This window comes from Leptonychotes weddellii, chromosome 12, assembly GCF_054177405.1.
Source record: "Leptonychotes weddellii isolate Sample4059 chromosome 12, ASM5417740v2, whole genome shotgun sequence".
Lineage (NCBI taxonomy): Eukaryota > Metazoa > Chordata > Mammalia > Carnivora > Phocidae > Leptonychotes > Leptonychotes weddellii.
In genome coordinates, this window is record NC_138380.1 from 31,051,374 (window position 1) to 31,077,250 (window position 25,877).

The following is a 25,877-nucleotide window of genomic DNA, read 5'->3' on the forward strand; positions in this document are numbered from 1 at the left end:
CATCCCCCAAATGCCAGGAGCACATACCACTTCCCCTGAATTGTGACAACCAAGACTGTCTCCAGACATTGACGAGTGTACCTGTGGGGCCAAGTCCCCTTCCCATTTGAGAACACCTGCTCTACACTTACCATGAGCATTCTGGTAGAATAAAAACAGTATGAAATTGAAAAAGACTGGGGCAAAGAATAGCGAGATGATTCAGCTGGTTGGAGCTTAGAAAGGATGAAGTCAGGTAAGATTTGGGTGATGATGGAAGGCATGACCAGGAAGACACGGAAGGGTGTTCTAGGTCATTTAGCCAACATTGTCTCTTTTTTTATTCCTATTCCTTAAATGAGGACTTTCTACAAGATAAAGTCTTCAAACCCTCTGCTCTTTCCTCTTGCTTTCTCCCTTGGTTATCTTGCATGTCATGCCTTTATCATCAACTCTAGAAAGCTCTTTAGCTTTCATCTCTTGTCCTAACTTAGACTCAAATTCAGAAGAGCCGCTGTGCACGTGCACCCTCTATATCCTCTGTGACACTGCTTTGTCTGCTCCAGGTACTGTGCTTCCAGGCTTGGGGCTCCCAAACTCATGTCCATAGCCATGGAAACAGGAGGATTTTTTTTTTTTTTAAAGAAAGAAGAATTTATCCGGCAACGCTGTCATTCAGAATGGATGGAGAGATAGCTTTTAGGACAGGCAGAAACTGAAAGAAAAAGGAGGATTTTTAGGAAAAAATGTAAATGAAAATTGTATTGCTTACCCTTGCCCTTCTGGTTTATTGTCATGTCATTCTTTTCGATATCCTACCTGGTAAGGCAGAATAGGTGGTACACAAAGATTTGAAATGCAATCATTTGAGTTCAGTCTTCGCTTTATCACGTTTTAGCAAGTACTATCTCGGGCAAATCACATTTCGGAGTTTGAATTTCCTGCTGTGTAAAATGACGCATCCTCAAAAGGCTTAAATAAGATCCCATATGCAGAGGGTGGGGAGAACCACCCCCAAAATGTCTGACATTTAATAAGAATGTAATCAAATATATTGTTTTCCTTTCCATCGTTGCTGCTGCTGCTACCCTGAGCAAGGTCCTATCACTCTGGTCTGTATTTTCTTTGCAGTTTATCTCCCTATCCATCAGTCCTGTGCCCCTGCTCATGGTCTCCTCCTAACAGTACATGACATCCCATGTTTCCTGACTCTCTTGCTAACACCGGCCACGCTTGCCCTTTCTCCTTTCCTTTTGCTCTTCTTCTTCCTGTCTTCATTCTTGTTCTTGCTTTTATCACTTAGCATTGTTGTTTGCATGTGCATTCCTTTGGTTACTGAATATATTGATCATATAGTCATATCTTTATTAGCCATTTGTATTAATTCATTTGTGACTTATCTATGATCTTTCATCTTTTTTTCTCCTTCTGTGTTCTTTATTTTTCTCTTTGGCTTATATGGTCTTGATACGGTAAAAACGCTAATCCTTGCCTGTGCATGTTTAAATTTTTTTTTGTTCAATTTGTGAATGGAGTTTCTAAAGAAGAGGGGAAAATAACAGTAAAAGATGATAAAATCGACCATATTAAAGTTTCTAAATTTGCCCTATTTTACCTGTAATTTTTAAAATACAGGTAGTATAAATTTCCTAACAGTAAAACTATATATATATGTGCATACATAGAAAAAATGAAAAGAACTACAATGTATATCCAATATATATTAAGTAATAATTCACAGCGATGAGATTATTGATTTTTATATTTCTTCTCATACTTTTGAATTGCTCTGAAATAATGATGAATTTGAAATACTTTTGTTATCAAAACAAACTGAACAAGTATAATTTTAATGTTTTGTAAAGGCAGGTAAGCAAAATTATCTACAACTGGAGTTTTTCTTAAGGGATTCGTCAAGTTCTCTACTCACTGGATACATTCAATAACTGATGATAGTGATGGTAATTTTTAAATGATCTCTTTAAAGTATTATTTTTAATATTTGGTGGTTCTCAATTTATAGCATGATAAAATACTCTTTTTACACAGGTCCTTAGCAAGACTACAATTCAAAAAATACTAGGCTTGGAACGAGATGAATTGAGCTTGAATTCTGCCCTCATCACTTATTAAAAGCATTTCCTTAGACCAGCTCACCAAGATTGTATAGTTCAGTCTTACCTATGTAATTAAACATCTCTATCTCTTCCTTGCTTTGTGGATATGATAGACTCAAGAGAAAACAGAGAAAAGATTCAAAAGACACTGCCAGGTAGTCTTACCTGTTTCATATTTTAATTGTGTTTATTTGCCTGCAAAACTTTTTGTTTTCAAATGAAGGAAGTGTGAGACATAATAAATCATCATCCATAAGAGCATGCGCCCTTAAAATATTTTATATGATTACTACCAAGAACAGTGTTTTCCCTATGTTACCATTATTATCATTATTCATTAACTTCTTGACTCTGAAAGCTTCTTATTTATTTCTCCCATATATTTCCAAGGAAATATTTTAGATAATCCTAGCCAGAATCTTGAGTTCCAAAAAATAACATCTGAGTTGTTACTAAAAATATATGTAAATCTCTACTATCCCAACTAACCTTTAAACTGAAGGCATCATTTGTAAATCTGAAGGAAAGTAAGAGTCATCTTAAAAGATGGGTATAAATTACCAGAAGTATAAGGGCGCCTGGGTGGCTCAGATAGTTAAGCGTCTGCCTTCGGCTCAGGTCATGATCCCAGCATCCTGGGATCGAGTCCTGCATCGGGCTCCCTGCTCCTTGGGAGCCTGTTTCTCCCTCTGCCTCTCTCTCTCTCTGTCTCTCATGAATAAATAAATAAAATCTTAAAAAAAAAAAATTACGAGAAGTACAGTCACCCTCCCCTAACTAGTATCTTTGGCATATTATAGAACTTACAAGACATAATTTTTAGATGAATGAAACTTTATTTGATACTTATTTTTGGGGGGGAAATGACTGGGTTGCCTCAAAATAAAATATATCCTATGACAATGACTTATACAGAACATTGAGTTTATGGAAAAAGCAGTGGTCCAGAGAAATAACTTCTTTATTTATGTCAAAGATTTTAAAAATGCTACATTTAATTTTAATATCATGAGGGGCAGTATTCCCCCCTGCCTGATAGGCCTCATTACACTGCAGCATGTACAGTATTTGCCTTATTTAACAATTTTTATCAATCATTTAAAAATGGGCAATGCTCTCAAAAAAGAAAAAACAAGTGATAGATGTGTAGTGTACAGCTCCCTAGATCTACAAAAATTTGCACTCAATTGTGAAGGATAATAAAAAATAAAAGCAAAAAGGATTTTATTAATCCTGGGCCCGTGATTTGATTCATTCAGCAACCAGAGACAATGATTGTTAATTGTATAAGTCACCGTAATTCCTATTCACTACAAAAATCTCTCTGCTTTTCTTCTTAATAATTGGTTACCTCCGTCCACCTACTTGGATTCATCAAATTTGTGTGAACCGTCAGCTTCCTGTCACTTTGGACTCTCCCTTTTAATTGTCACCTAGTGCTTACCCTTCCCATTTTTTTGTAGTGTAAAGCAGTCTCAATCAGGAACCCCTTTCTAAAGCCCTCTTAAAATGTGAATATGCAAAGCAGATAAACAAACACAGCAGTGATATGGAAAGATCCACCACCCCAAATAATTTCTGGACCAGTGAACAGGAGAAAGAAAAATTATGAATCAAACCTTTCACTTAAGTGGAATCCTTTATTTTTCAAAGTATCACGTGTTTCTTTTATTTCACTATCATAGTTTAATTCTTCACCTTCTCTTTCAGATATTCCTGTTTGAATTTTATTAATATTTACCTCACTTTTGTTCTTATTCATATCATTCATAGCATCTTACTTTATACATTTTTACTTGTACTTTTACATTATATATTGTTTCAAAATTATTTCTGAAACATTGGCCTCATATTACGTGATAGTAGGGGAATATAAGTCCTGGTTCTGTCTCTCCCTCTGCCTCTGCCTCTGATCAAGTACTGTAATTTCTCTGAGCTTTAGCACCTCTCCTATAAAAGAAGAATCTTTGGGGATAAATATTTTAAGAAAAATTGACTATGAAATAGTATATTTTTTAAAGATTTTATTTATTTATTTTACAGAGAGAGACATAGCGAGAGAGGGAACACAAGCAGGTGGACTGGTAGAGGGAGAAGCAGGCTTCCCGCGGAGCAGGGAGCCCGACGTGGGGCTCGATCCCAGGACCCTGGGATCATGACCTGAGCCAAAGGCAGACGCTTAATGACTGAGCCACCCAGGCGCCCCTGAAATAGTATATTTTATTAAATAGTTATTACATCTCTTTTCGGCAGGAAGTTTATGATTTTATGAAAAATGGAATATTCAAACTATCTATTTTTCTTTTTAATCCACTTATTATGTCTCTCCCCACTAAATGTAAGCTACTTAAAAAAAACAGGAACTTTGTTTTACTCACAGTTAAACTCAGAGACTTAAATATAAGCTACTTAAAAGAACAGGAAGTTAGTTTAATCACAGTTAAAATCAGAGATAGAATGGTGTGATGGTATCAGGTAGAAGCTCAGAAAGAATATGCGGAATTAAACTAACAAATATTATTTCCATCTCTAAAATACCTTAACAACTCTCATCAAGTAAAAGAACTTTATTTTGTCATTAAAATTTATTAAAAATTGCTTCACTCATACTTAGGAATCCAGGGGAAAAAATATCCTGCCATAAGTCAACTGTCTTAGATTCTTAAAGGGACAGCTTTAAAAAAATAAAATAAAATAATGCTTAAATTCATCTACCCTACTCTGCCACACCAAAGAGCTATTGGAAAATAAAAGGATTTGCATGAGTAAGTCATAAAGAGCCATATTAGAGCCCTCTGGGATAATTTTTCAAAATGGTGTACCATGCTTTAACCATGTAATTCTCATTGACCTTAATGGGAGTCATGCAGCTAAAACCACATATACCTCTTTTAAAACATATCTCTAAGTGTTCTGTCACTAACGCTAGTAAGTAATAAAATGTACACTTTCTTTCTAGACATATAAACATTATCATGTTTATATCAGCATAATTATGAACTTTTTTATACCATTATAGCTGGGTTTTCATCATGCTATCATTAGCTTTTTGATAGCATAAAGACCCAGTTTTCAATGGATGTTGTTAGGACATTTTTTTTAACCATATTTGATTGTAACAAGCATTGTCCTGATAGGAAAAAATATCTTTTTATATGTACATTTGCATTAGAAATCATCCACTAAGATACTTACTTGTGTCCTTCCGAATACACCCTTCTAATGCAGAGCTCTAATTTGGGAAAAATATGGCAGTGTGATGACTTTTTGTTACAAAACAAATACAGTCTCAGCACCTTGCTGGCCTGTAAATATATGATTTTTAATAAAAGAAGAATAAACATTTAAACATTTCTTTGCCAAAATATATTAGTTATGACCTGCAATATGCCTGTAGTCCTAAATTTCTTCTACATATAAGGTGTCCACTGTGCCAGATTGTATGATGACTTCACAATATGGGCAAATGTTCACCAGAAACCAGAAGGTGGTTTCTAATAAAGTCAGCTATTACATAATACAAAAAGCTATTACACAGTTATTCATTTCAACAGTTTCAGAATAGAAAATGATTGAAAAAAATGAATAGGCTGAATACATTAGGCTCTCTGGATTTTTTGTTACTGTTTAAGCAACACTCACAAGGTATTTTATTATCATAGGATCTTAGCACTAGAAAGGATATCAATGACGTCACAGTTCAGCTTTTCCTTTTTCCTCCCATTTGCAGATGAGCAAACTCAGAGAGAATGACTAAAATATGTTTTTTCCTAATTAAAAAAAGTCTATGAATATGTGGTTCTAAAAATATCATTTCAGTTTTTAAATCTGTTTTTAAATGTAATTTGTACAGAGAGTTTACAGTTTCTGGGCAAGTATGGACCTCACCCCTTCCCCACCCACTTACCCAAGTGAACATAAAATGAGTAAACAGTCATCTCCCTGAGTTTATAGTTATAGAGAATGTTCATTTGTTTTTAAGCAAGTATTATAAAAAGTTTCTGCTTAGCGAAGATTCTATTTATAGTGACTCAAGACAATATTTAAGATACCCACGTCATAGTGACAGCTCAGGCACAGACACAGAAAACTGCCTCTGCCAATCATCTCTGAACATAAGATGACAGATGCCCTTTTCCTATTAATAATGTGTGGGAGCCATGTTCTCTGCTTGGGTCTTAAGTTGTCCATGCAGAGAACTGCCAGCTAGGATCTGGAACCTCCACAGCTAAGAAGCAGTAGAACATCAACAGCGCTCAGTGGTGACCAAGGAGAAGAAAAGGTGTGTGTTATGTGGGAGTGCAGGGCCTAAGACAATAGGTTTAAACAAACTGAGGGGCCATGGAGGACAGGGAAAAAGAGAAGGGAACAGGACAGGTTTGTCTACCACTGCAAGAGGTGGTCACTAGAGGGACCCCAGAGTCCAAACAGAAGTTGAGAGGATGCGTGAAGTAGAATAGTGAACACATCTCAGAAATTTCACTTCCAACACACACACACACACACACACACATTCACATGCATGCACAGAAAGACTCTGTGTGGGTTGGAATAGATCACTTGGACCTGAAGTAAGGTTGTCCTGTGTGTTCTTTTACATTTTGAGTGAGTGTTTGGCTGGCTAATGGATGGACCATTTCATTTGGGACTGTACAACTACTTCCTTCCATGGTGAAGGAACAGAGCTAGAGTTGGATGTTTGAGAAAAGAACATTAGAGGTTATAAGGAAGAAGACCAGCAAAACACAGTTGATCCAAGGATGGGGCTGGGGGGAGGAGATCTAGAATGGATTTACTTTAGAGAAATTCTCTTAACTATATTTGGTGAAGAGTTTTATCCACTTTGGTATTGAAAATTCATAATAGACCCCACTCTAAATAATTTAATTTGTTTTATATGCTTATGGTAATTGTATAATGGATGGTATATAGTTATCTCTTGGTATAGTTGGCTAGATCATTTATAATGAATATTTTTATTATCTTCATGAAGCTTATGAGGTTCTACATTATATTAATAGTATATCTTATAGGGGCGCCTAGGTGGCTGAGTCCTTAAGTGTCTGCCTTCGGCTCATGGTCCTGGGATCGAGCCCCACATCAGGCTCCCTGCTCCGCAGGAAGCCTGTTTCTCCCTCTCCCACTCCCCCTGCTTGTGTTCCTGCTCTTGCTATTTCTCTCTCTGTCAAATAATAAATAAAATCTTAAAAAAAAATAGTATAGCTTATATATAACATTGTATATATTATTATTATTATTATTATAGAAATGCCCTCAGCTGACAAAGGCAAATAACAATTTTGTGTAATGAAAACTTATCAATGATTATCTTTTTCTAAAAGTGATATTTACTGTACATGCAGACTAAAATATCATTAAGGTTGATCAATTTAGATCAATTATCTTTCTAACCAAGTGAACTCAGCATTAAAGGGTTAATTTATGGAGCCTTGTTGTATGACAAAACACTACCAAGTAGAATCAACTATTGGAAGTCCTTTAAGACACTTCCCTTCTCTCCTAGGAATCTATTTCTTGGGTCATTCCATGTAGAGGCAATGATGCATAATGCTTAATATCATGGGCTCTGGGCGCCTGGGTGGCTCAGTTGGTTGAGCGACTGCCTTCGGCTCAGGTCATGATCCTGGAGTCCCTGGATCGAGTCCCGCATCGGGCTTCCTGCTCGGCAGGGAGTCTGCTTCGTCCTCTGACCCTATCCTCTCTCAGGTGTTCTCTCTCTCTCATTCTCTCTCTCAAATAAGTAAATAAAATCTTTAAAATATATATATATATCATGGGCTCTAAATATGTCTTTTTTTTTTTTTTTTTAAGATTTTATTTATTTGACGAGAGATACACAGTGAGAGAGGGAACACAGCAGGGGGAGTGGGAGAGGGAGAAGCAGGCTTCCTGCCGAGCAGGGAGCCCGATGCGGGGCTCGATCCCAGGACCGTGGGATCATGACCTGAGCCTAAGGCAGACGCTTAACGACTGAGCCACCCAGGAGCCCCATCTAAATATGTCTTAACCAAATCCTGCTTCCATCCCTCATTACTTATGTGACTGAATGAGTTACTTAACCTCTCCAAGCCTAGTGAAATAAGGGTAATAATAATAGTTGCCTCATCCGGGGCGCCTGGGTGGCTCAGTTGGTTAAGCGACTGCCTTCGGCTCAGGTCATGATCCTGGAGTCCTGGGATCGAGTCCCGCATCGGGCTCCCTGCTCGGCAGGGAGTCTGCTTCTCCCTCTGACCCTCCTCCCTCTCAGGCTATCTGTCTCTCATTCTCTCTCTCTCGCAAATAAATAAAAAAAAAAAAAAAAAAAATCTTAAAAAATAAAAAATAAAAAATAAAAAAAAATAGTTGCCTCATCCATGTACACTGCTTAGCCAGTAGCCAGCACATAGTAAATGCTCATTAAATGTCATTATGATTATACTGCTAATATGACTATTTTAACCTTTCTATGGACATATGATATAGTGTTTCCCCTATCCCTCCTTATTCACATCCCTGGATTCTCAACCTTGAATTTACTTTGGTGACCTGGTTTAGTTCTTATATTCTTGAAATTACTTCTTTCTATTTTATCTTCTGCTCTGTAAGAAAATGATTATGTTGCCAAACCCAGCCTGACAACCCAACCTTGACTTCTGATATTTGATGATTTACCTTGGTACTCTTTGACCCATATTACACTCTGACTTCAATTAATTCTGCTGTACTAAGCAAGTATAAGAGGTCCAAGTCCTTCTGGTTCACACTATTGGCTTGTAGACAAACGTTTCATTAGCTTTTCCATAATTTATATAACAATAACAACATTTACTATATACTGTCACAGACCTGGCAGGGAAGCTCCAGATAAAAGGTCTCAGTGGAGATATTTTTGACACAGCTGTGCCATCAGTTATGATTAGCTCACCCTGAAGAGTAATCCCAAAATAGGTCATCAATTGTCACTAAATTCCTTGGTCAGGGATTATAGCCCCAACCCAGCATGCCACCTAGCAAATGTCTATACTTGGAAGCAGAAGACAAAAAAAAAAAAAAAAAAAGAGAATGCAATGTTAAAGACCAGAAAAGGAGAATGTAATGAACCCATGCAAATCTATCACTGCTACTGGGAAAGATTTCTCAAAATGATTGCCACAACAATAGCAACCATTTATCTCTGTCTCATAACCATCCTTTTGTTTGTGGTTTTAGCCACTGTTTGTATACCTTGGATATGTAGACATTACTTTGTAAGAATTCTGCACAATGAGTATTCAGATAAACATTCACAGAGGTTTTGTAAACCCAGGTTGTTTTATGAATCTCACAAACTTTCTACTCAAAAGCGGCATGGAATGTGGAGGTATAAAGGACAATGTCTAGTATGCTTGCTTCCTAGGACTTTAATGCTCTACAGCTGTTGCCAGAGTTTGTACTCTGTGTCACAGATTGGGTTCTCTGGACTTCAAGATTGAGACTAGTTTGGAGTAGGGGGTGTTTATTAGAGGTCAATACCTATGGAAGGGACAAGAAGGAAGTAGGGTTAGATGATGGGACAGATTGAACTATGAAAGCCTAAGAAAGCTTTGGTCCAACTGCTAGAATATATGTCCCAATAAGCTGGCAAAGCTGGACCTTTATACTTATGTCTTCATCAGTCGTTGGATATGGACCATCCCAGGAAGGGTGAAGCTTGGTCTTGACAGGGGGAGGCTGTGTAAAAACAGCATTCCTGGCAGCTGGGCAGCAACTCTCTTCTTGAGAATACAGGCGGTGAATCTCCTGGTCCACCATTACCAGCTTGCAGACAACTGATCACTTGTATTTTGATATCTCATGCTAGAACAGAACACTTTGCATAACAGGCTGTAGTCAGTTGCTTCTCTCTTCTCATCCTTCCCCCTTTATACCACTACCATCCCTCCTGCCTTCTCCCCCTAGAATACACTTCCAGGGGATCTAGAGGGCAGGCCCTGTGCTAGTCATCTTGCATAATTCCTTTATCAGATGAGAAAGGATGCTATAAAGTTCAAGGTCATATATTTAGTACAAAGATAGAGCCTAAACCCAGCTGATCCAAGATCTGTCTGTTAATCCCATATATTAGCCACTGACCTATGTTGCCTCCACATGAAGTCACTCAGACACCACATCCATGAAGATCAGGATTTTAATCTGGCATATTTATATATGGACACCATACTTTTCAAGTCAGTCTGTCAAAAGGCATGCTCTATTTCCTCATTTTACTTTTCACTTCCTTGGTTAGTCAGCAGAAATTTCCATATACATTGCCACATTTATAAAAAATGGATGACAGTTATCAAAAGTAGATTGCTGGTAAAAAAAAAAAAAAAGAAAAGAAATATTGGAGTGTAATGCAGTATTTCGCTCATAAAGGATGACGTACATTTCTTAATACTGCAGATAAATTTGCCAGTCTTAAGCACTCTGATGACTATACTAAAAATCTGCAATCTCTCATATCAATTTCTTGACTGCCTATTCCTGGAGAGCAGTATTCAAAATCTATTATTTCCGTGAGTTGAAATTTTCCTACGTAGATGCACTATATAAACCCTTTTTTTTTTTTTTTCAGTCAGATCTTCCTTTTACACATAGCTATCTTCAGCTTCTCTTTTAGCTGGTAGTATCTATCACTAACCAAAAGTCTAAATCCAAGTTATAAAACACCTGTCGGCTGGCCTTTCCTCAGGTTAAACTTCTATGGCAGGATCACAGATCTGTTCCTCTGAAGTGTGCCTGCGCCCCAGTACAGACTCTAACTAAAGCTATAGAAGAACTGGTCTAAGTTTTCCACAATTAAATGTCAAGCCACCACTCCCCAGCCTAGCCCATTTAGATTGTAGTAGAAAATAGAAAAAGCAAGCAAGTTTTGGGCCTTTTCTTCCATTTATATACAAGATGATTTGGAGAGCAGAAGGCATAGAGGAATTTTATAGCAACGAAGGTCTGTTTTGTTAAGGAATTATCATAACTTGTTCAATTTTAGAACTCTTTGACACATCTTTTGGCAGAGGGACACACACACACACAAACATGCAGAATGATCTAATTGTTATTTCCCAAGGTTAGACTAAGGTTGCACTAATGCTTCGCAGTAGGGGACTGGAGCCATTTAACTGCTGTGAGCCAGAAGATCCTGAGACTAGTGGCTCACTCATTTTATAATTTACAGTATAGAGTGACATGCAAATAGATAAAAAGGCTTTGCCATTTTCTCGGTGGTGAGGAATTTTCACATCAGTATCATGAAGAATTCATCAGCTACCTGTTATCTACTGTTTCTTCATTGTTTCATATCACTGTCATTAAGCCACTAGTCTTAGAGTTGCTTCTCTCTTCTCAGTCAGGTTCTCTTCAGTATAAATTTAACACCTTAATCCATCCAATTTTAATCCCCATAAAAGATTATTTCACAGAATATTGTTGAGTAGTGTATTCCCATTCTGCTTTTCCCAGTACTCATGGGCATTTCTAGCATATAAGACAAACACTCTTACTACAGTTATATTAAGATACTGAATAGGAGACACTATATTAAAGTTATATAATTTTTTTTTCCTTTGTGTTCCATCTCTGATCTGAGATTCCCTTCTGTCAACCATGCTACACAGAGTTTGACTGAATGTGCTGGCTATGTTCCTCTCTGTTGCTCACTTTGGAACTATAGTCATTAGTGTTCTCTCTTCACAGGACGTCCTGATTCTTGGAGGGTCACACAAATAGCTGTCCAATGCAGAAGAATAGAATTCTCTGCCACTGTAACCAATCCTCTTCATGCTTGAACTGAAATCTACTTGAGCTATTGGTTTCTGAATATCTATCAATTATCCACTGTTGGAACCAAATCACTCAGGTAGATATGTAGGCTCCACTCCCCCCCTCCAACCCAACCACATTGAATAGGAATCTCTAGAGAGAGAGTCTGGGAATCTGCTTTGTAACAAAGACCTGAGTGACCCTTAGGCATATGAAAATTTGAGAACCATTGAATCATCAGAGGATAGTTAACCTATTTTCAGTCTATGGCTCAATATCAAAGAACTCTTGATAATGTAAGGAGCCTGGGGACATCTAGTCACAATGGCTTGTCAGAAGCTGTTTTGAAGCATGCCTCCACTCTTTATCATTTAAAAGTGAAAGATAAAATATAAAAAGAAAACATCCTAACACAAAGCCTGGTTCAAAAACAAACCAAACATCTCCTTGGACTAGAAAAACTGGAAAGTGTGGCTGAATATAAATGACTTTTGGGCTCCTGAGCCAGAAGCTGGTAGTAGGGGGAGGGGCTCAGTTCCTCTGTTCCAGCTCTACTGCTTGAAGCAAGGGGTGCCTAGGGCTCTCAGCTCATGAAAGAAGCTAGAATTCACAGAATCCGAATTATGGTTTTATGCAAATTACGGGCTTGGGGAGGCAGAAAGATAAAGAACTGTCCTGTGATCAGAACTAAGCCAAGAGAAAGAGAAAGAAAAACCAAAAACAAAATCAAACCAAACCAAACAAACAAACAAACAAAAAACCCTCCTACTCATAATGACCCTGAAAACCCATTATCTAAGACAATTGAAGAAATTGCATGTAAAGGAAGACAACACCATCCACAGTTAACAAAATCAATAATTAAAACACGGCTTCACTTCAGATAAAACTTAATGTCAAGTGCCAGTGACTGAAAAATGAAAATAAATGTAATATGTGTATGATGTTAATTCCAAGGGCCCAGAGGGAAACAATCTCCCTCTCCGATTCCCTCTCCCCACCCCCACCTCTCAGCATCTTGTGTTTTCCAAGGTCTTCAGTGACTGCTCAGGACTTACAGCCCCGTATCACAGTTCTGTTAACTCACCTCAACAGAATTCAGAGATAATAACAAAGACTTAAAAGGAGAGCACTACTTCATTTTTAGAAATAGGGTCACTGAGATGAAATTAATGCTTGAAGCTAAAGCTTAATTCTAAGTTTAAAAGAAAAGCAACAACAAAAAGTTCTCCTTGCTCATTGACTTAGTCATTAGGCTCATTTATCTCTCTTCTCTTCAAGACTAAGTGTGCATCTTGGATGATGTTGCAGTATTTAGAGCCCTAATGTGTTTTGTCCATCATTTGTATGCAGATGTGGAATAAAGGGTACTCTGAGCTTTCTCACTGCCGAGGCCACATTTTGCATAGCGTGGCACCTCTTTTGTAAGTATAAATGATACAGGAATTTTTTGACTTCCCAGGTGTCACAGTCAACTACATAGGGTCCAATGGCAAATCATGTTTTAAACTGATTGCAGAGGAGGTGACCAGGAGATAAACCGGCTGAGGAGACTCAGCCATTCAGAAGGCAGCAACGTGAATTATCTACCCATAAGTGATGTCTTTTCATGTGAGACCTAATAACATCATTCCAGAAAATGGTTTTCATGACCTCTTACTTGTAGGATATCCAGGAATTATCTGCATGAAGGCATTGACAAGGAGATAGATATGGTGCCTCGGGCTTGATTCTCACATTAAACATGATAAAGACATGTAACACATGATGGGATATCTAATAAAATATTTTAGAGTTACCTAATTTTTCATGAAAAGTAATAACAAAAAATTGTTTTAAAAAATTATAGGCTCAATCAGTTTTTATCTCAGTCTCAGATCCCACCACAAAATCTTCAGCCCTGTGATAGTTTTATGGGGAGTACCTATGTTGTACATAAACATATATATTGCATATATTGCATTGTTCTCAAGTTTAAGAAGATTGTAGGCAAATACTTCATCATGTTTCATCCCCTGAGTCAAATGGGAAAGGTAAAAATATTGTAGGCAACTAAGGTTGTCCAAGAGCAGATTGTAGGAAGAAATTAATAATCCTTTACTGCTTTCCTTCTCCTCTTCCTTATTCTTCCTTTGCTTCCTTCCCTCTTTTCTTTCTATAACTGAAAAATTCATTCAAATCTTCAAATTTTTACTCTATACTAACTAGATGTATGCTGAGAATATAAAAACAGAAAGGGGCAATCTAATTTTATATTGATATTGCTTTCAAGAGGATTACACAAAGCACTATTTGAATACGGGAGATGCACTAGATTCTGCCTGGAGTAGTAAGGAAAGTCGAGCAAAGAATTTAAGGAATTACCTGAGACCTGGAGGATTAGTATGAGTTTGCCATACAGAGAAGTAGGGGCAGATAAAGAGGAAGGTGGTCTATAAAGGAGACACAGGCAAGAGAAAGCATGTATTTTCAAGCAATTATAAGGAAGTCAGGTTTTTCCTTAGTAATAATACCATCTTGGTTAATTTCTTTTTTTAAGATTTTTTATTTATTTATTTGAGAGAGAGAGAATGAGAGACAGAGAGCACGAGAGGGAAGAGGGTCAGAGGGAGAAGCAGACCCCCCGCTGAGCAGGGAGCCCGATGCGGGACTCGATCCCGGGACTCCAGGATCATGACCTGAGCCGAAGGCAGTCGCTTAACCAACTGAGCCACCCAGGCGCCCCCTATCTTGGTTAATTTTATGTGTCATTTGGCTAGGTTATAATTCCCAGGTGTTTGGTCAGACTCGAGTCTACGTGTTCCTATGAAGGTGTGTGGATGTGATTATCTTTCATAATGTGGGTGGGCCTCATTCAATCAGTTGAAGGCCTTAAGAGCAAAAGCGGGTTTCTTGGAGAAGATAGAATGCTGGGAATTCTTCCTCAAGACTGTAACATAACAATTCTGCCTATATTTCTGCCTTATAATCCAGCATGATGGCCTGCCCTGCAAATATAAGAATTGTTAGTCCCCACGATCCCATGATTCAATTCTTTAAAATCTTCTTCTTTCTTTCTTCCTTCCTTCCTTTCTTTTCTTCCCCCCTTCCTCTCTCCCTCCCTCTTGTCTTCCTCCCTCCCTCTCTCTCTCTTCCTCCCTCCCTCCTTCCTCCCTCCCTCCCCCTTCACTCCTATTGACCTCTTTCTCTGAAAACTGTTTACTGATACAAATACTAATACATAGTGAGTATTGGTTGTGCCATGCCCATTCCCATGGCTCATTTGATTAACTTCTCATTATAACCACTTAAGTGAGATAAAGACAAAGAGAAACTGAGACTCTTTTAAAGAAAAACAAAAACAAAAAAACTTGCCTGAAGACAGTTAGTGATGGAGCTGTGATTTCAACTGTTTTGTGTGACTCTACCTTCACTTTTAATTACTATACTGCTTCTTTAGACTCTAAGTTGTGGAGGGGCACCCGGGTGGCACAGTTGGTTAAGCGTCTGACTCTTGGTTTTGTCTCAGGTCCTGATCTTATGGTCGTGATCTCAGGCTGGTGGGATCCGGCCCTGCATCAGGCTCTGTGCTGAGCACAGAGTCTGCTAAAGTTTCTCTCTCCCTCTCCCTCTGCCCCTCCCCACCTCGTGCGTCTCTCTCAAATAAATAAATAAATAAATCTTTAAAAAAAAAAAAAAAAGAATCTAAGTTGTGGAGAGCTAATACATAAAATCCAAAGGGGGGCAGTATGCTCAGTATGAAAAAGATCATCTTCCTATAGATGAAAGATTGGAGACCAAAGAGATTGTTTAAAAATCACGAGTTAATCTTTTTGATAAAACTTTCCAAAGCACCAAAGGTCCCATTTGACATCTCTCAGTCATTTGATTGCCAGATGGCTTCTCTTTAGCATATTCAGTATGCTTCTCTTTTCTAAAATCGTTTGACCTGATTGTTGATTGACTCTAAATCCACTGTCCTCTTCCTCAATTCCTTTATATTGAAAAAATGATGTCAGAAAAAAGAAAGCCACGCTTTAGACATCAAAATCACTATAATGGGATTAGCCATGCACATGAGTGTATGTGTGTTTTCAGTAAATATTAACAAGTAGATAATAACAAAGCAATGCGTTCAGTTCTGCTAAAACATGCAGCCGCAGACCCTGCCCTCCACAAAGTTATAATCCAGTAAAACATGTTCAAAAGTAATTATAATACAAGAAAAGCACAAAAAATGTCTAATGAGAATTGAAGATAGTATTCTATTATTAAAAAGGGACCACCACATCTTCTGTAGTTAAAAAATTAGTAAATCAAGAAGATATTTTCGGTATAACTAAGATTTAAACTTTTTTTCCTATGATTTGGATGATTTTAACCCAGAGTGGTTATTACAACAATAAAATATTATTTTATTGAAAGTTTATATTTCTTTTGCCTATTTCATTGGTTCCCGGACAACAGGAAAGGCTTTGATGCTTCATATCAATCAATTCTTTAGATTCCCATCTATGGCAATCTGTTCTGCTCCTCATTTTCCCTTCTTCCTTCTTCTTCTCACACTTATCTTATTTTGGCTGTCACTGCCAGATTCTTCTCCCCACTCCTCTGTTGCATGGATAAGGAGATGTTACATAGAATCAGAAGGATGTGTTCTAGAGTCCCAGCATCACTACTTACTTCCGGTATGATCTTGACATAAAGCCTGTAAGAGATTCATGATGACCAGTCTTTGATATATATTGTAAGAGCTCAATTAATATTCATTCTCTTAAAATCTTTTGGTGGTTTCCCATTGCACATTGGATAAATTTTCAAGTGATTTAGTATTTTAGTGTGAAAAGGAATGACTTACGCAATTTGGTCCTAACCTACTGACCTTAGTCCACTAGGGCTGTTATAACAGAATACCACAGAGTGGATGGTTTATAAATAACAGAAATTTATGGCTCACAGTTCTGAAGGTAGAAAGAGCAAGATTAAGGCACAGGTGGTTTTGGTGTCTGCTGAGAACCTGCTTCCTCATTCATCGATGGGCTCTTTTTCATTGTGTCCTCATGTGGTAAAAAGGACAAGGGAGTTCTCTATGATCTCTTCTGTAAGGGCATTAATTCCATTCCTGAGAGTTCCACCCTTATTACTGAATCACTTTCCAAACCCTTCATCTCCAAATACTATCACAATGGGGATTAGGTTTCAACAGATGAATTTTGAGGGGAAATAAACATTCAGTCTATAGGACTACACTTGCAGTCATTGCTCTGGGCCACTTTGATTAAGAACCTTCTGCTAAATGAAAACCAGTCCATTTATTGTTCTAACAGGAAATCATTTTGCCCCATCAGCTTTGGTTCTTTATCAGATAAACAGATTTTGTGGGGTCTAAAGTTTATGCTACTTGGGAGATCTTCTTTAAGAAGGATCGGAGGGAGGGAGAGAGGAAGAAAGTTATGAATACAACATAGAGTACAGGTTTGGCGAGGGACCCATGCACCTTAAAGTTCATTTGCTTCCTACTCAATCTTTCTCTGCCCATTGCACATTTTGATCAGATATATCCTTTCCCTTTTCTCTGCTTATTAAATATAACCTACTGTCAACTGAAATAGTACCTCCTCTCTGAAGACTGCCAAGTGTTTCACGCCCACTGCAATATTTTTCTCCTCTGAATTCTTCTAGCGCTTATTATCTGCACTCTTAACTTAGGCTGCATTGCATATTGATTTATACAGTTACTTAAGTTGACGTGCGTATATGATTTTACAAGATGTCTAATTTGATTACTGATTCCCTGGGTATTGGTTCTGTTCCAACCCCCACCCCACTTTAGTGTTTTGTGTATGTAGGTGGTCAGTATTTGTTTGCTGATCTATATCAAAGATATTTCCAAGATCCTTTTTTTAGTGAAAAGACAGTACAAATTGTTTTTGTTTTATTTAAATATAATTTGCTCCAATTATAATTCCAAAGGCACCAAACCCACCCAATTAAGATTAAATAAAGCTCTTTTTATTTACATGTCATATAAAATGTATTAAGTAAACTAAATTGATATAGACAATAGATTTCTTCTAAAAATTGATGCTGATGAGAATTATGGGGCATCTCCCTTTCATTTTTTGTTACATTTCAGTACATTTATATGATGATAATTTTCTCGAATTTTTTACTAAACAGTCAGCTCAGTGCATTTTATAGTGTCTTTTCCTAAAGAAGTCTACTTCTAAAATAGTGTTATCCATATGAAAGAGGGTGTATTTCTAAATGAAGTGTCATTAAAAGCGGCAGGAAGGAGAGCATTTATGCACCATGTCTTAAACCATCCTTCCTTCATTTGTACTGCTGTGGAAGTATATTTCTTAAGCCCTTGATGTGACTATATCAGCAAAATATGATAAATTAACATGAGTAATCCTCGACTTTTATTATACTGTATCTTTTCACATGAAAAGCATATAAGTAGGCATGAAATACCATGAATTTTCTACCCCTAACTGCATTATATAAAGAGCTGTCGTAGGCATATGAAGTGCTTTTAATCCGAATGAACTTCATTAGCTTTGGATTTAGTTGTGCATTCAGGGTACAAGTTGAAAGGCCTACCTGTTTGCTCAGGCTTTTCTTAGAGTTTGCCTGAGCGATGCAGAAGGGATATAGTCAGATGGGACAGAGGTGGTTGAAGAAATAATTAGAAGAAGCACTTTTGAACACTGGCAGAAATCTATTTAACACAAGAGGCATTTCATCTAGAACTGATCAGGAATTGTCTTCTGGGAGCTTCTAGTCAGGCCTTCAGGAGAAGGCCTCTATTACCTCTGGACCAAGAGGAACCCCAGGCCGGGTGCAATATGTGGGAGCATGTGGGGTCCAGGAGAGAGGGGAAAGGCACCCCCAGCACAACAAGAACTAAGGGCAGGTATCAAAGGCCTGCTCGGGGCCAGGCGTTACCCTAGCCGTTGTACACATTCTTCTTATTTAAGCCTCGCAACAACCCAGTGAGGTGGATATGGTGACTTTCCTCATTCTGCAGATGTCCTCTGAAGGTCAGAGAGGTGAACTAACTTGCCCAGGGCTACAGCATTAGGTGCAGGCAGAGCTGAGATGTGAAGCCAGGCAGTCTGGCTCTGGAGACTCTCTGTAGCCTCTCTGGGATGCAGAGTGCCCAGAATAAATTAGTGATTAAGAAGACAAGGACTCTATGTTAAAGAAGTTTACATTTTATTGAGGGATGGCTGTTATCTAAAAGCAGAATAATGCATTCCTACTAATATACGACATAAGCAGTGCTTATAAGTAAAATAAAGGGAAATTAAAAGATAAAAGACATTAAAATAAAGATACTGTCCACATGGAAGACAAGAACTCTGCTAACCCACACGTGGCCCTGAGACCCCCAGTAGCTACGGAGTGAATCCAGGCCAAACACAGGCACGCGCACACATGTGTGTATGGAGCAAAGGGCAGAAGGGGGCAATTACCATTCTCAAAGAATTCCTAATCTGGCAGTGAGTCAGTCACGTAAAAAAATAAATATGTCACAGATCAGAGTAAGTCCTGGGAGAAGGGAATTGAAGCCCACAGCAACAGGAGTTTTACTAACGCTGGTACTCAGGAAGGACTTCCTGGAGGAGGTGATTATGTTTAGATATGGAGCTTGTAGCACCTCGCTCTATATTAATGGGAGGCAGAGGAGGAATGCCAGACGGAAGTAAGAGCAGAAGCAAAGTGAAGGCGATGGCTGGCCCAGCACATACTCAGTGCGTCTGTGCATACGGCCCAGTAGAGATGGCTGTCGGGGAGCACCGTGCAAGGGGGGAGGTGTGAAAAGGTAAGGGGTGGGAGACCAAAACCACGCAGCCTGGTAAAAGCCATGCTGTGAGGGCATTATAACGTCTCGGCAATGCCTCGCGTCTTTTGTTGGAAACTCGGGGGCTTCCCTGGGGTTCTCCTGTCCAGGGGCTGCTTGCTCAGAGAAGTGTTGTGGAAGATTCCTCTTATGGAAAGACAGGGAAGGAGGGAAGGCCACAGACCAGGTGAACCAGCGCACACATTAACATACTGGTTTATATGAGAAGCAGCAATGGCTTGAATTCAATAAAGGATGGGAGGAATATAGAATATGGAATAGAAAGTTAGATAGCCCAGTGGATCTTTTTCACTTAAAGAGCACCCAGGAAATACACACAGAATATCTCACCTTCAGTATCAGCCCAATTGAACAAGGGGAAAGGTTCTCCCATTATACTTAATTGACAGTTGGTTCACTCTGCACAATGCAGCATTAGGTATCCTTCCTACTAAAATCTCACCAACTAATGAAATAAATTATGACAGATGAAGAAATCACACCACTCCTCTTCAAATTCTAAGTCAAAGAACAGGTCAGAATCAAACACACTGGCATGTCAGTCTTCAACGTTGGTATTTCTGGTGCATTTAAATACTTCTCTGTTATTTGCAGAAATGTGATGTCTTTTAAATAAAGTAATGACCTTATTAACCCACTCTTATTAGGACATATACAAACTCCAACAGTTTTTGGTGATGATTAACTGAGTTATATATAGTACATGTAATGGTGTCTGGCATATAGTAAGTGCTAGGAAACTCTAAGCTATTATTATCATTATCATTTCTATTCACAGTAGTAAGGTTAGTGTCTTGGGCTAGGGTGTTTAGTCTGATTTAATGCTGTTCCTATGATCAACTACAGATGTTTGCAAGGGGGCTAGCCAGGGTTATAGATGCAGCGCACTGATGATCAGTGGAGCTAACTGGAATCCACTGAGATACTCTAGCATCTACCATCAGTGACTTAACCACCTTCACAATACAGAAACCCAGAAGCTTGTCTAACAAGTTTATTTTCACAGGTGAACATTTGCAAATATGAATACGACCTTAATTAGAAAAAACAACATGATAAGGATACTCAACACTGTGATCCACAATGAAAGCAAATCCCGCTGTCTTCAAGCCAGTGGGTGTTATTCTTGCATAAGAACCCTAGGATCGTGCCCTTAATTAACTAATTATTTAGAAATTAGAAAGGAATCACTTAACAAGGAACACACACCCCATGATACAAGTGACAGTGGTGAGTAAATTTACTTTTAAGAATTAATAAAGAGTGTCAATGAACTACATATGGTATTCATGTGTAATTAAAAACAAATTGCAGTGCAGAGAAACATGAAACATGCTAGTAAATTAATCTCCTCAATTAAACAAAAAAAAGTCTCCCAAAATTTTTGATAGAAAACATATGTATTTTCTGCATGAAATATGGAAATGATTTCCCTCTGTCTGACTCAATGTTTGTTTAAAAGAATCAACAAGATTGCAGCCATATATGGGGAATATTTCACTGACACGTGAGCAAGAAGACCTTGAACAACAACAGCAGAAAACAGGCCCCTCCTCATTTGCTTTGGCAGCATTTCCCCCTGCTAATTAAACACCGTATAGTTGAACAAGTAAAAGTAATCTACCGTGAATAGTATTCCACCTTTTTTTTTTTTCAGTTTTCTGTATAGTGATAAATACAACATTCCAGATGTATAACAGGAAGCAGAATCACTCAGATTTATGAGGTACTCTCCCCCCATTTCCTTGCAGAAGAGAGAATCCTGGACCTGGTGGGCTGTGTTCTCCGGGAAAGCAATCCCAGCTTATGCTCTGTGAAACTCACGGTAAGCCTCAATTAGCAATGAAATACCGCAAACCTCCCTGTTGAAGAAGAGTGGGACTCTAACCAAGTAATAAGGGTAACACTCCAGGGAAAATATAAGAGATCCCCAAATTCTCTATGTTACACTCAGTGGAATTTATTTGAACCTCATCTTAACTTCTTTTGACGTCATCTGTGTCGTCATGCATTTATCTGTGTGATGGCTAAGCTGGTCGCTTACTTCATAACCTTTACCACTCCTCTCTTCCAAAATAAGCAACCCATAAGGACACAAAAAGGAAAAACATAAAAATAAAAGGGAGTTGATAGGAGGGTAGGAAGAATCAGGATAAATAATAGAAGACAGAGCCAAGTATAAAATTAACGCACAAATAATTTAATTCCTTACATGACTTTTTAGAAACTGGCTACAGATTTGCCTCTGAGCTTCCTAAGAGTCAACCCAAAGACGGAAACATGGTCAATTACTTAACACACAATTGCAGAAAAATGAAGGTTTTCACGTGCAGAAAGAACCCGTGTAGGATAGTGAACAATGCTTTTATGCCAAGGTATAAAAGCAGCCACTTAATGCGTACCATGTGCTACCAGCATCTTTATAATAAATCTAAAGACAGGTTCTCCATGACTTTTTAAAAATGTTTCAGTACGGCCTGCTGGCATAAGCCTACATACCAGTCAAAATAATCTGGTTTAGCTTTCCATGACCTGGATTATTCCAAGGACGTCCTTTGGATTTGGGAAGGGCTAAAAATACTTTAATTAGTAGTTCTTAAAGTGTGGACCCCAGACCGGCAACATTAGCATCACCTGGGAACTTACTAGAAATACAGATGTTTAGGTTCCACCTCAGACCTTCTGCATGAGAAATGCTGGGAGTGAGGCCCAGCAATTAATCAATTAAATTGCACGTTGGAGAAAGATAACAAGGGGAATTTATAGTTGAGAAATGCAAATAAAACATGTTTATACAACATATACCTTTTAGTGTTCCTGGAGTATATACTGTGAAACGAATGACTTGGTCAAAGGAAACTGAATGAACAGAGGAAAGAATTTATGAATTTAGAGGGTGTTTCAGAAAAGAGTTGTTATTTTAGGAAATCTTAAGTACTTAGTAGAGAAGGTGAGGAATGGAGTGATAAAAAGGCTGTGAGAGGGGATAGGTTATGTGACTCATGACAAAACTATGTGATCCTGAGCGTAGTTGGTTCTGCTTTTACGTGAAACAAAAATATGCAACACCAACAGCTGTATTTTAAAGATTGCATCTGCTCAACCATAGCAGAGTCAGTCATGACTTCAGTGTTGTGAGAAATGCTTCATGAAATAGGGTGTATTGATTTGCGGTTCTGAATGTTCAAAGGGAGACCAGCCATGGAAGTTCAGATATATTGCATTGCTTGGTTCATTATCATTAGGTATGTAATTACATATTATAATTTTAGATATATATTTATATATTATATATATGTATTGAATTTAAAATACAAAATTCAAACATAGTGCTGTGGACTGAATTATATTCCCCGAAATTCGTATGTTGAAGCCCTAACCCCCAAATGTTATGAGTTTCGGAAATAAGGCCTTTGGGAGGTAACTAGGTTTAGATGAAGTCTTGAGGGTGGGGCCCTCATGACAAGCTTAGTGCCCTAATGGTAAGAGACACAGAGCTCACCCTTTCACCCCCTCTCTCTTTCCCTCCTCCCCCTCCTCCTCTTCCTCTCTCCCTCTCCCTGCCTCCCTGCTTTCCTGCCTCCCTCATCTGCCACCAGGTGAGGACACAGCAAGAAAGCAGGCATCTACAAGCCAGGAAGAAAGCTTTTAACAGAAACCAACCATGCTGGCACCTTGATCTTGGACTTCTAGCCTCCAAAACTGTAAGATAATAAACATCTGCTGCTTAAGCCAAATAGTCTTTTGCATTTTGTTAGGGCAGCTCTAGCTGACTAAGATAATAAGTTTGAAACAATTTGATTTTAGTCCTTTAAAATTTAGGAGGAATTTTTAGTGCTTTAGAGATTTATGATGCAGTCTTCAAATTACTAATCTCTGATAATTGAAGTGATTATTGGAGGCTTTGTTTCAGACAGTAAGGCGCACGAGATGTTCTGCCAGGTCTTCTTGCCATTGTGGAAAAACTAGACCATACAACATTTGACTCAGGGTCAGATTTGGCCCATGGCTTTGGTGGCCAGTCCCTACTCTGTACCATTGAAAACTAATGATCATGTAGTATATCATTTTTGTAAAACTGAAAAGCAACCAAATCTAAGTAACACATTTTGTTGTGATGAACCTATTTTTAAAAGGATTTGGTAAGCACAAAATTCAATATAGTGATTACCTCTAGGGGAGGAAAAGGAATGGGGGCATATGAATAGACAAACACCTTTAATAATATTCTAGTTCTTAGGTTGTATGATAGAATCACGGGATCTTTTCTTACTGTGCTTCATAACTCACATATATGTTTCATATATTCTTTTTATATTTCAAATTTTACATAATTAAAAATATCACTGCCTCCCTAAATGCTTTAATTTTCAAGATGCGATTCTTTGCTTAGTGGTTAGGTCACTGGTTCTCCATGACATCATGTTTCTCACCACCAAAGGACCAGTTGTGAAGCCTTTCAGGGGAAATACGTGAATAAATTAATTTAGACAGACTGACATAGGCAATTATGAAACTCTTTAACATGTATAAATATTGTATATATGCATACTGCCGTAAAAATTTTTAAATTTGAAATACGGGATAAAGTAATCTGTTTCCTGAGTTTAGAACAGTTCATAAGATTATGTTTATATGATTCAGAGACAAAGGCTCAATGGCTATATTGTATAGCAGGGACAGTTATAACGTCTGTCAACCGCATGTATATATTTTCTAAATATACACATTACACAAAGAAATTATAAAACCTCAAAACTATAGTTCACCTAAAATAAATATGGCACTGTATACAGGGTGTTGGCCTAGTGCTAAGTAATTATGGGAAATAACCTGAATGTGATCCTTAAGTTATACAGGCTTATATCAGGTTTCTGCAAAAATCGTATAAAATTCCTCTTTCTAAGGGTCTGCAGGGGAAACACAGAATATTAATTTCATGGAGTTCCATTCCAGTATTTCTGTAAGAATTATATGTCTGGATAAGGCAGTTACTACATACTGCACTAACATAGTTGAAAACATTCCATGAATTGAATAAGAATATTTCCATCCAAAAAGTGCCAAATAACAGGTCACCTCAAGTGAATGGAGAAAGGTATAATTATGGGTGCATTTAATACCTGTAATGAATTCAACTTTGAAAGCTTTCCATTGTTTATATGTCATATACTGGTTATAAATAAAATTTTAAAAGGTATAGCACAAAGAGAACATTAAAACTTCAAAGATTTTATATATATATATATATATATATACATACACATATACTGTATTTGTTATGTTGCGATGACATACTGTATTATTCAGTTATATGAGATCCTGACTGCCAAGCAAAATACATTTGTCCAATCTCAAACTATGGATTTTTATTTTCTTTTCTGTTCAAATCCTTTGGATTTAAGCTAGCATTTATAACTATCAAAGCCTGATGGATGATCAGAGAAAGACTCAGAAAAAAATATTCACGTACTGTAAGTTAAAATATGAGTTTTTGGAGGGAAAAAAATCACCACTTTATAATAAATTGAAGTGATAAAAAGAATGTCCATTAAGATTTCATGGAAAAAGTGAAGTAATACTACTTTATGTTATTCAGATAAACTGAACATATTTCATGAGCAATGTTTTAACTTCTAAAAAAAATTATAAAAGTGAACTTTTGGGTAGTGTTGTAGATCCCCAAAGACACATTTTTTTAAAGTTTAAGTGCCAATGATATTTAAGAGTCGGAATGAATAGCGTTGGTAGGTGTCTTTCAAGTTATGATAGCAGCCTGTGTAATAGACCCTGAATTTTCAGCCATTTTCTTGGATTTTCTCATTATTGATTATGTTGGTCATTGCTAAAAATATTAAAGTAAATAGACTTTTTATGTATTTATTCACTCACTAAAAAGCAAGATTTAGCAATTCTCGTAAGTGTTTAGAATGTATTGTCACAGGAGGTGAAAAGATAAATCATATAATCTGGAGAATCACATAGTCTATTAAAAGAATATGTTTTTAAAACTTAATTGGCTTTCATTGTAGTAAATGCAAAACTGTGAGTTCTATTTCATATACTTTTATATTAAAATATCATTTTACTTCCTAATAGCCAGGTTTCATTTTCCCCATCTCTTCCCACAAGATCACCAAAATGACATTTTG

The 25,877-nt window shown here is 37.6% G+C and overlaps 1 long non-coding RNA gene across 2 annotated transcripts in view; it reads left to right on the top strand.

Moving 5' to 3' along the window:
• Positions 1–25,877, top strand: part of LOC115944341 (uncharacterized) — a 217,740-nt gene that overhangs the window by 157,360 nt on the left and 34,503 nt on the right. Inside the window, exons 2-4 of one of the 2 annotated variants that reach the window (XR_014139035.1) lie at positions 21,477–21,550; positions 22,916–22,970; positions 23,325–23,429. This is a non-coding gene — a long non-coding RNA (uncharacterized LOC115944341). The remainder of the gene's footprint in view (positions 1–21,476; positions 21,551–22,915; positions 22,971–23,324; positions 23,430–25,877) is intronic. The other variant, XR_004078906.2, reaches the window with a different exon arrangement.